The sequence below is a fragment of the Thermobia domestica genome, chromosome 4 (genome assembly GCF_964235325.1).
Source record: "Thermobia domestica chromosome 4, izTheDome1.hap1.1, whole genome shotgun sequence".
NCBI lineage: Eukaryota > Metazoa > Arthropoda > Insecta > Zygentoma > Lepismatidae > Thermobia > Thermobia domestica.
This window is the reverse complement of record NC_137457.1, coordinates 62,585,221-62,597,872: the sequence shown is the minus strand read 5'-3', so window position 1 is coordinate 62,597,872 and position 12,652 is coordinate 62,585,221. Positions and strand designations below refer to the sequence as shown.

The 12,652-nt window shown below is 35.2% G+C and overlaps 1 long non-coding RNA gene across 6 annotated transcripts in view; it reads right to left on the bottom strand.

The window, feature by feature from the left end:
• LOC145683315 (uncharacterized) overlaps window positions 1-12,652 on the bottom strand; it is a 547,679-nt gene that overhangs the window by 429,722 nt on the left and 105,305 nt on the right. For 3 of the 6 annotated variants that reach the window (XR_014131027.1, XR_014131028.1, XR_014131026.1), the window contains exon 2: window positions 1,834-1,907. The exons of the other annotated variants lie outside the window; for them this stretch is intronic. This is a non-coding gene — a long non-coding RNA (uncharacterized LOC145683315). The remainder of the gene's footprint in view (window positions 1-1,833; window positions 1,908-12,652) is intronic. 6 annotated transcript variants of the gene reach the window in all.

Sequence of the window (12,652 nt, the reverse complement as noted above, 5' to 3'; positions counted from 1 at the left end):
GTGATATGTGTTTATAGAACTCACAACGATCTGAATATTTTTATTGAAAACCTTGAATTAACTATGGACTATTTTGCTCAGTCTAATAAACATCCTGTTGTAGTAGGTGGTCTGAATGTAAATTTCCTTGTAACTGATATCGATGATCAACTCAAGCTATTCTTAACCCTTTCCGGCCCAGTGGTTTCAGTGTGAAACCACAGTTTTAACTCTTTTCTCCATGCAGCCTACTGGATTTAGAATTAAACCATCTCTCAGTATGAACTTTGCAAGCCATCTAAGGACAGGGGCTTAAATTATTTCCAGGATTTTCATTCGCGATGAAACTGTACAGCCAATTGACGTTGAAAGTTAGTTGTTTTCTTTCTCTTCATAAATTCATTCTTTGGGAAACAAAGGGTTAAATACGTATAATTTGCCACGAATGGTCAATGTACCTACAAGAATAACTTATCATAGCCGTAGCGTACTCAATCAATTACTTTATAACAAAAATATATATAAACAGCACAGTTACAGTCATAAAGAACGGTTTCTCGGATAATAAAGCTCAATTATTTCATTTAAATATTTTCACTGTACAAAAAGCTAATCAAAACACACTCGAAATTCAAATCCGCATACAGAAAAATTTTTAATGAAACGAATATCTCCCATTTGAATTTTGTACCTAGTCATGAAAGCTGGGAGGAAATATACGCCAAAAAATCTTTAAAAGAAGCTTGTAACATTTTCCATAACGCATACACTCGTTACTTCAATGAGGCATTTCCTAGAGAACATCGCCCAATTCCAATAACAAATAACAAACCTTGGATAGCTACAACAATAAAAGTTTCTATTAAGAACTTAAGATCTTCAAATGTATCATATAAGTAACATGACAGGGTACTATATAAGCTATAAAAAGACATAAAAATATCTTAAAATTTGCGAAAGCACGATATTACTCAACACGCATAATAAAATCTGAAAATAAGACCACCAAATCACGGAATTAAACATGAAACATACTAAAGAAGGAGTAATTGAAGAAAACATTGACATTGAATCAAGTTGCAATCTTACCAGTGATCCATTTATTATTAATATTCTTTTGAACAATCACTTAATGAATATTCAGAAAACGATAGGTTCAAATAGTCAGCCTCCTTCAGAGCAGTTATTGTTTAACAAAAAATGAAAACAATTCCTTCTAACAAGCAAAAAATCAAAACAATCAAAAAATCAAAACAATCAAAAAATCAAGACTGTCTACATCTACGGAACATGAGTTTGAAAAAAAACATATCCTTCCTTGCTGAGGGATTAACGAGAGCACTGGGCAACCTTCCAACGCTGGAATGGATGTTATATTTAACCTCAAGTTCTTGCACGAAATGGTGTTTCTTCACTTAGCCCTTCTGACACAATTATGTGAATTTATGACGTTAGTAAATATTTTTGAATACATCTTAGCACATATTTTACAGTATGACATATTTACATTTTAGGATTTCCAATCTTTGGTACTCTAAAGTATATTAGCGATCTTTTACTAAATTTTGAGGAGGGAAACAATGGTGAGATGACTTCTGGAAAGGGTAAAGCGTAAAGAATGTATGGATAAAATCCTAAGAATAAAGTAAACCTAGGCAAAGGCAAAAGCCTAATAGCTAAATTCAGTAAAGCATGTTAATCAATTTTTCCTGATATGGAACAAAGTTTCAGTGGAGGATAATTACTATACAATATTTCAACATACACTAATCTTAGTGATGACGTAATGGAACTTATAATTATTTTTAATAATATTCAAGTTTTCTACTAAAAGAAATATAAAAAGTACATTACCAAAATCACGAAACGCTGGCAAAACTATAAAAACTTCTTCCACTCTATGTACCAACTAAGCAACTGATGTGTTTCTGTAAGGCAATAAATGGTTTTGCAAAAGAAAATTACAAACAAGCTCAGTTCACACAAATATTTTGAGAATACGAAACAAAACAACCATTCAATTCTTTTGTTACATATATTGTAATTTACATTTCAGTAATGTAAATTATACTTTGTGATTACTTTACAAATCTTGTTTAAGCAGAAAAAAATTAGTAACATTTCTCTGTTAATAGATCAAAAATGCAGATCAAAAATTTAGAAAACCAAAGTCATCCTAGGCATGTTTCTTTTCTCCCACGAACAAGGATTTAAAACCAGTAGTCCAGTGAATAATTAGGATTTGGTTGCATTATGTAAGGTAGTTTTAAAAACTTGATAAACCTGTGTATTACGATCATCTAAATAGCTAACTAAATTTGTATCCTACTCAGGTTTCCGCTCGCGCCACTATCTTGGTAAAATGGGTCCTAAACCAGAATCCTCCTAAAATAGCGTGATAAAATTTTCAAAAAACTCGGATCCCTTACATTCTAGCTCAAAATATATTATTATCCAAAAGAAAACATAAAATTTGCTGTAAATAAGGTTATTGCGAAATAAACATATAGAATTATGTGCCACCGAAAATTCTCAGTACTGAATTATTTGGTATTAAAGAGATAAATCAAAAACTATCATACACACTCACAAAAAAAAAAACAGAAAATTAACGGAAACAGTGACCTTGTGAAACAGTGAAACAGTGGCAATTACAACAACCTATTTCCCAAAACAGATAACAATTTTATTATAATATGAAAAAATTCAATAAGAAGAAATACATATGAAACTGACATAATATTCGACTTTACTTAAATCTGTTAAATACATCTCAACATTAGGTAACAAGTAGTTTTGAGCTCTTTCTTCAAGGTTTTGTTTGACAAAGGACGAAAGGAGTATAAAATCCCCAGACCAAAGAACAATAAGAGTTGTTAAACTCATAAAATACTATATTTAAAGAAATTAATTTCTTTATGTGTATTTGTGCTTCTTTTAGTAGTTAAAATTAACTGGTTACTTCAAATAGGTTAGCAAGCAGCAACCCCAGCACTTAAATAGCTGTTAAGTCAAAAGATATGACCTAATTCAAAATTAATTCTCATTACTTTTCTTTTCTTGTCAAGACAATATAATATGAAATAGAAAACATAAGTATAATTGTATTCTAAAGAGACTTAAACCTCCCATACAAACCAGCACAAACCACTCATTTTCTTTTCTTTCCTTTTTCACCTTTTGTCTCAAAAATTTGATTTAAAAAGAATACTATTTTAGTGGTTAGATTTCGCCAGAATCTCCATTAACCCGTACTATGGATAAATCTCAGTCCTTCTTTCCACTAAGTTAACACAATTTCATTTCACCTCCCCATATTATCAAGTCGCAGCAAATTTAGAACGAACTACACACAATTGATTTATTTGGAACAATAAGCCGCTTGCTACCTGCACACTCCAGAGGAGCATACAAGCACAACCATCGCCATGCAGCGGAAAGTATGAGAACTTCGAGAAGCATATAAGTCCAGTACAACTGGCAAAACATTTAGAGCTATTTCTCTTATTGTAATTTAAAATGGAAATTTTATTAACAATATTTTGTAACAAAAATGTTTATTATTCGACTAAACGCAACAATTTCCTATACATTTTTTGAAGAATCAATAGCTTAGATGAAACACCCCTACCAATGCGACATTTCTTCTTCCATAAATACAATAAGGTAATTTTTAGTATCTCTCTCATACATTTTTCTTCCCACATTTCTTAATGCAAATTTCTCCAAATGACGCTTAGTCTATTTCCATATTCCAAGGCAATCATTTACATTTCTTCAAAATGTTATTAGATTTTTCCTCCTCCTTTTACTTTCTCTTCCTACCTGTTCATTACAATCTCTACTACCAGGCTCAGTCTGTAAGCTATGCTTAGTAGCTCTTTTATACTCACCAACCGTGCATACATATTATCCCATATCAGCGTTAGGGATATACGTATCCTTTTTTCTATTTCCTTATAATCTTTTTCTCCATGTTTTCTCTATTGTTGTAAGGACGCACACTCTTTTAGTGCTTGGCAACAATGCCTTTTCAACAATATTGACCAATATGTTTCTTTCTTTTCTGTTTCCCGTCTATAGCTTAAACCTCTAGTTTAATTCCAAACATTTCCTAATGTGGTTTGTTAATTTTACATTTCCAGTTACTATTACGCTATTTGCATTTACTTCTATCTACTCAGTCCATCCTAGCTTCTTTTAATTTTCTTCAAACTTTCTCTCTTTTTCACATCAAATTTATTTTACCAATTGTCCAGATATCTCATCACTTCTCTCAAAAATGTAGATAACTTGTCTTTAATTTTCACTCTTTTCAAGCCTCTTTCTCCCTGTCTTCCACTCCTGTAGTTCTCCGTATGGTGGTGTCCCACGTGAGCTGCTTTTAAGCGTTCTTAATTAGCTTTTTTATGTATCACTGATTCATCCGAAGACCTGTTAGGGTGTTGTTCTTCTCCACATACTTCCTTGTAAACACTATGTTCTATCTCTTGGATATCTATTTCCTTCTGTGTCCTTCCACTTATATATTCTCCTTCTCAGCATCGGAGGTACTTCAAATTCCGACTTGGATCCAACATTATCTGTGCGAGGATTAAACAACCACTACTCCCATTCCTTTCTCCACATTAACTTGGAGTAGGCACTAAACATGGTGCTGAAGCAGCAGCACATACAACACTTATCTATTACTCATACCATCACCAGAAGCCCAAAGCTTTCTTAAACATAAATTTTAGGAACGCATTCAATGGAATAGACAGGTATACAATGCGAGCTATCGTCAAACGAAATTTTCATTCGATATATCCCTATGCACACCAAATCTATGCTGAAACCAGCAAGCTAGAATGTATATTATGGCAAAGATATAATCTTATCCGAAAGAGAAGTTCAACCCCATGATCCTTTAGGTCCAGCATTATTTACCGTAACATTACAACCTATAGTCAATAATATCAAGAAAGACTTAAATATCTGGTACCTCGATGATGGTGCAATAGCTGGAGTAAATACATTGCAAACGATCAACACACAGGCAGCTACAATTGGTCTGCAACTAAATTTCTCGAAGTGCGAAATCTGCTTTCTTGAAACTAAAATGAACAAAAGGGCACACTGTTTTCGTCATACATCGAAGTAGCTCCAGGTATCCAATTCATGTATCCATCAAACGCTTTCCACCTTGGAGCTGCTCCCTCAACTGAAACATTGTGAACTCTATTAACTCAGAAGATTAACCAGTTACACATATATTTTTCACATCTATCATCAATATCTGCTCATTCTGCCTTTTACTTGCTAAGAGCATAATTTTCCGTCCCAAGATTATTATGTTTCCTGCGATGTTCACCTTCATGGAAAGAAGAGGATTTATTACAAAGATATGACAACAGTATAAAATCTGGTTTGGGGTCTATCTTAAATTGTGTCCTTGAAGATAGCACATGGCTTCAGGTATCTCTCCCAGTTAATCTTGTTAGATTAGGCATTCGAAGAGCATTAGATTTGGCTATTCCCGCCTTCTTGGCATCATTCTACGGCTCTCAATGTCTAACAAAATCACTTCTCCAAAAAACAACAACCTCCACTTGGATTGTGAAGTTCAAGATTGCTCGCCCACATGGTCGCTGTCGGTGGGCTCCGATTTACCCGACTTGAGGTTCAGGACTAAACAATCCACATGGGAGGAACCTATCATAAAATCAAATTTTCATTTTTACTACAGTCTTCCGACAACCCAGAAGACAAGGTCAGACTGATAGCTGCATCGTCCATTGAGGCAGGTACTTGGCTCAATGCTTTGCCCTTACGTCCTCTAGTCCTTCACCTGAATGAAAAATCTTTTAGAATAGGAATTCGTTAAGACTGTGAGCAGATATTTGCGAACCCCATAAATGCCAAGCGTGCAAAAATGCTGTTGACAAAACAGGACTACATGGTCTCTCCTGCATAAAAAGCACAGATAGACATCCTCGACACTCGAACTGCACATCATTGTGAGAACACTCATCTTTTCAGGTGTACCGGCAATAACGAGCAAATGGCTGTAGTAGAACAGATGGAGAGAGACAAGATGGGATATCCCTAATTCCTTGGAAGAAATGTAAAGCCTTAATTTGGGACTTAACACGCATAGACACTTTTGCACCCTTCTAACCCTCTTTTCTCTTCAATCCAGGCGGACAAAGCAGCAGGTCGGAAAGAGATTGAGAAAAGAAGAAAATACAACCTTATGGAAAAATATCAATTCGTACCAGTTGCAGGTGAATCCGGTGGCTCGTAGGGAAGGGAAGACCTAAAAATCATAAAGCAAGTAGGGAAACGCATCAGACAGTTATCCGGTAATGAAAGAGCAACCAGCTTCCTAATCCAAACAATAAGCATGGCGGTGCAAAGAGGTGATGTAGCTTCAATACTAGGACCCATACCTCCTAATAAAGCCCTGGAGAAGATTTTCTTACTTTAAAAACAAGAGTGATGTGTGCAGATTGTTGCATACTAATTATTTTTCGTTTCAAATGAGCTAAGAGAAGGATGTTTTTTCTGTATTGAGAAAAAAAGAAACCGTCCTGATGTTTTGCATACAAACTGAGTCAGATATAAAATACAGGAGAAAGGAAGGACATAATAAATATTACCATTCAGACACCGGGCCCGTCTCGGGAGGTAAGTCATGACCTTAGAGTTAAAAGTTTTGTGATATCAAACTGAAAGAAGAAATGTTACTACTGTTTTTGTTTATGTTCTCAACACTCAGAACAGCAGAAAATTTTAAGTCTGTATCTTTGATGCAATAAGACGTTTTTTTTACTGTCGTAATTTACCTTACAAACCGCATTTATTTGATACCTTTAACATATTGTCATCATATTTTGATAGTTGAACGATACTAATTTATATAGTGCACTAGAAAAAATTATTCTGAAATTCACAGGTTTTCTTTTTTTTTCGATTATGCAGCTCGGAGTTATAAACATACGTAGCTACTATCCTCTTACAATGCGCCATATTTATGTTTTATAGCACTCCAATTTTAAAATATACAAATATGTCTTTTCTACGATACAAATCCCCAAATATATAAATTTGTACGATTGCAGATGAGTATCTGGGATTGAAAAGGCTAACTTGAAAATATCGAAATACTGCTAAACATGAACATATTAAAGCAGTAAAATTATCGAAGAATCGTAATATTGTGATACTGAAAAATACCGACATATTGAAAAATATTGAAATAACGAAATATTAAATTCATCGACTATAAAAGTTTTGGATACTTAAAAATATCAATGAATCCACATATCGAAATATCGCACAGCTGTAGGTGGGACCTGTCACAATTTTTAACAACTTCTCGTCTTCGAGGATGTGGTTTCCCCGTAAATTTTGTAGGATTTGATCACTTTCAAAGTCACCTGAATGTTGTTACTCACGACTATCAACACACGTACCACTTTCACCACGATCACACCATACAGCCGAGATTTAATAATATGTCTTCTTTCGAAATTAGACTTAACGTATTTTACTTTATAACCATTTGCTCGATACAAGCACACTGCTATTCTACTGAGACTCACAGAATACGTAATTAGCCCTTTCATCCCCAGCAACAATCACAAGCTGTAGTCGCTGCCTGAACCTTGCAAACCCAGATATCTTAGGTGTTTCCAATTACATGTTTGAATTAATTGAACAAATCCGTATAGGGCCAATTGGTAACCTACGTTTGTGAGCTTTTTATTTGCTAAACGTTAAAATAAATATTTAGAATATTATTATATTTAAACTAATGAGTTGTTTGACAAAAGAAGGAAATAAAATAGTGTGAAAGTTGGAACATCGTATGTAGTTATGTATGAATCTGTTATTTGAAATATTCTTGTAAGTCTTCAATCTAAGACCATTATAGCAAACCTCTAAGCATATATTTAGTTTTAGAACTTGTTCAAATGAATAAACTTTCCTTTCAGACACTGGTGGCAAACGTTTTTATCTGGTGCAACAGAAAGTCGAACTACGTGTGCAGATAGAAACAATAATTGTATCCCGATACGATCATGTGCTGTGTATATGTTTTAGGCTAGCCTCCGTTCCATGCATATATCACAATCTTTGTTTTTGTTCCCATCGTTCCTTGTAGTATGAGTTTTAAACATATGCATGCATGTTTCTCCAATTGCGATCAACACCTCCCCTGATATCAACACACCTTCTCCTTTACTTGTGTCATGTGAGAGGAAGAATACTGAGAGTGGACGGGACTGCGCAAATGATAATTTCAAGGCTATATCTGTACCAACAAGCACTGTGCACATTTACTATTGTGTTTATTCTCTTGCACATCTCACCACCTATTTCCGCTTACCTTAGTTTCTCCATCCCGTTTAAAGGGCAGTACTAATAGATGCGGTATGCGTCATACTTTTTTATTTAAAGTGTGAGACTATCAGCAGGCAGCTAATTCGGCAGAGTATAAACGCGGTTTACACACATTCTCACATTTTCTATAATTATTGGGATCTTCCCAAAATTCGGCCAGGAGGACCAGGTGGTTTCAACGAAGTTCCTGCAGGCTTAAAATTGATGGTACCGGAAAACGTCCGAACAGTCTTTCCGGTCCGAACTGGTAAGGCATTAAACCATACTCAGGTACCAACAAGGATAGGAATGCGAGGCATCCACACACTAGGTTTACGGAACACTTTGTGGCGCATCGCAAATTGTTCCAGGTTCCTGCTCCAGCTCCGAGTCAAGTTCCAGTACCAGAACCGGTACCCGAGAGCAGACTACGCAAAGAGTAGAATGTTACAATCACTGTTTTCAAACCATTATAAAAGAAAATAGCCTATTTTTCGTACACACATATACACACTTGATTACGCATAAGCAGTTCCATTTTAGTAGAAATTACAGTTCCAACTCCCACTCCCGGTTCGGTTTGTATACAGGACCAGCAGCAGCAGACCATAGACTACAAAAGGCTACAACATACGTAGAAATATGAACACATATTTCAACTACTATTGAAACATTTTAGAGCAGTGGTCCGCTCACCGCTAGCGTCTGGTTTCCATTCCAGCTCTCTCTCTCTCTCACACGCACACACACTGTTTTACGCAACACTTGGTGGCGCATGCGCAACGTGTTCCGACTCAAGTTGGAGTACAAGTTCCGCTTCCGAATACACAACACAGGAGAAGCTGGATCCTACTACGAACATGGAGGACATTTCAAGATTTCGCAAGAAAGGATGTGTCCCAGCAGCAAAAAACGACGAAACAAATATTCTAACTCCCAAGTGGAAATGTTATTACCACATGCAGAAGCGGCGCCTAGATAACATACAAAGTCCATCTCTTTTCCTCGTTCACTCTTCTACGAAGAAACCAGTGAAACAGATATTAATACATACTCACACACATACATATTTATCTAAACGCGTATTTGCGTACTTGTTAGCTCCAAATTGGGAGATCGACTTGTTGGAAGGAAATGTGCGTAAAAAAACTAGAAGAAATACAAAAACGAGAGCAAGATCAAAATGCATTTATTCATATTTGCTGAGGGAAAATACTTATGTCGCTATGTCTGGCAGTTTCTTGGGAACCGTACAATATTTAATGAATTCGGGTGGCAACATCACCTGCAAGATATAAATGGCATACCTGGATGATCTAATGTCAAACACTCACACACACTATTACATGCTTTTACAGAATTGCAGGCGCTATTAGGACCTCTACAGTGTTACAGTATTTCAGTTACCTACAGTGTAGAGTACTTTTTGCGTGACGATGACGTAGAAACATTCTCACGACAGTGAGACTCTTTTTATATGAGATTTGTTGATAGAAAGGAAAACCGTAAGATCTGAATTGTTTCGAAAGAAAATGTAAATACAGAAACATAAATAGGATATGCTGAGAATTCTAACGCGTAGCTATTTTTTGCATTTTCCTGCTAGGTACTTAGACGTTCAATATGGGACACTGGGATTGCTTTTCGAATATGCTTTTGATGAGGCTCTTATACTGGCCATATGAATTTAAATATTTCCACACATGTCACTTTAAGTGACAACTTAATTACACTGAAATATGAGCACTCAGTACAAAAATTGCACATTAGAAACTGACTGTGGCAAGTTTGTTTTTATATTTTGTATGTAAATTCTAGAATAAGAAGATATTCTTGTAATAATGCAGGTCATAGCGCTGTGTAAGACAATTCTTGTGGCCATCATTATTACACTACTGAATGGGTCTCTAACAAGGAAACTTACGGAAGTGTAATCGATTTGAATGAAACTTAGCAGATTTGTACAACACGGAAAAAGAATGAACACTTATTTTTTTTTAAATTTCGGCCATAGTTCGGATTTAAAGTCCCTCGGTAACCCTTTGAACATTAGAGAATGGTTCATAGAAACCATACATAGAAACCATAGTGTTTGAAGCATACATAGAAAACAATCATTTAATATAGAAAAAAACATACTCCGAGGGAGTCCTTAGGACAGCTGATTCAGAATTTGATGCCAAAATTTTAAAAAATCAAAATGGCGGATCCAATATTTTGATTACAATTACAAAAGTCTTCTCGTTTGAAATGGTTTGCAGTTAGTCAAGAACACTCATTGTTGGCATGCGTTATTGCGAGAAGATTGCAAACCGATTAGAAAACCTCTTTCTTTACTTATTTTAGCGGCATGTTTGATTAAAGTGACTTTCTAACTCTCTCACTATTCGGGGTGCTTATTTAAAGTGAGTCGCCTCGCTTCTCACTACTAGGGATGCTTCTTGAAAGTTAACCCCGCGGTTCTTACCACTCGGACTGCTTATTGAAAGTTACTCATATCGCCTCTCACTAATCGGATTCTTATTTAATTGATTTAGTTTATATTTGAGTCCCGAGTTAAACCTCAAAAGAGTATCTCAAAAAATAAAATTTTCGTGCAGGACCAATTGGATTTAGCTTCTTGATGTATTTTCTCTAGCCACTGGAAAAATTTTTAGGACATTTTTTGATATTGTCCTTCTCTATAAGATAAATTAACATCTTCGTAATAAAGATCCAATCATTGATTCATAAATAGGTTTTCTTCACCCACATATCCAAATATATAGGTATCTACGGTACGAAAGCGGTTATTTTTAAGAAAAACCTCCTACGTTTGACAATTTCGTAACATTTTATTTCAAAAATTGTGCATCATTTTTTAATTTGTGCACAGTTATTGCTCTAATAAGGCGTGCGTTGTGCAAACTATGTTTATACATCACAAATCGTTTTACGGAATATCAATACTGTAAAACGTTTTTTCAATAAATTCATAATTATAACAACTGAGGGTATATGAAGCTCGGACATATTCACAAGCGAGAAGACTTACTATAAACAAGTCCCCCGAATAGTGAGAGGTATAGAGATTTATTTTAATCAAGCATCTCGTTAAAATAAGTAGAGACTGATGTATAAATTTGTTTTGTATTTTCCTTGCAGTAACCCCTGCCAATAACCCCTATAATTGTTCTTGGCTAACTGCAGACCATTTCAAACCAGAAAACGTTTGTAATTGTAATCACCATATTAGATCCACCATTTTGCTATTTCTAATTTTGACGTTAGATTCTGAATCAGCTCTTCTGAAACTACCCACCTGGCAGTAAGTTTTTTTCTACATTAAATAATTGTTTTCTATCTACGCTTCAAGAGCAACTCTAACGTTCAAAGTTTGTTTCTACTCTTAAACCTGCACCACTGCCGAAATATAAAAAATACGTGTCGATTATTTTTCGAAATTTTACAAGTCTACAAAGTTTCATTCTAATCGGTTACTTTCACTTTCGTAACTCTCCTTGTGATCGTACACATAAATTCTTAATCTGTCTCTGAAATTAACGTTTTAGATTAACATTTATCTAAAACATGTATTTTTATAATGTTTCATAACATAGTGCTTTTCTCAATATTCACTACCGCTCTCGTGCCCTGGGAAAAATAAGTTGTTTAACGTAATCTTTTGTTGTGCTAAATGTACATGCACATCTCATGATTGTTGGTTGGTTAGGATTTTAACATGCCTTTTGAGCACTGAATCATTTGACATTAACTTCCGCCTTATAGTTGTGTCCTAATCCCTTCAGTTCCCACACGGAATATTGCTGCTTTCAGTTGAGCGCCCGTTTCAACAGCGAGGATATATGAGACGTGAACCTGCTGATTAACATGGCAATCGAACCACATGAGCTCCCGCCGGGAATCAAATCCGCGTGTTACGCGGAACGTGTATATGCCTGATATATAACAAAGTTGCCGACTTGCGAGGTGAAAGTGATCGGATCAGAATCACAATCTAAATCGTTTTTTAAATTTGTATCCGAGATCTAGAATTTAATCTAAATTGGAGAATAGTTTTTGTGTTTCATCGTGTTAGTAAACACGTAGTACCAACCTCTGTCAAGCATTTGAATCATATTAATATTTGTAAATGAAAAGTATTGGTGAGATAACGAAATACAACATTTATTTTTCTTCACAGGTAATTTCAGTGAAATTAGGGTTGCCATTCTTCCAGGGCTGGCGGAGCATGTCCGACGGTATGTGATTTTTCAATGTCAAGACTTCATTAAAATTATTTTAGAGTTGTCTGACATTTAATCAA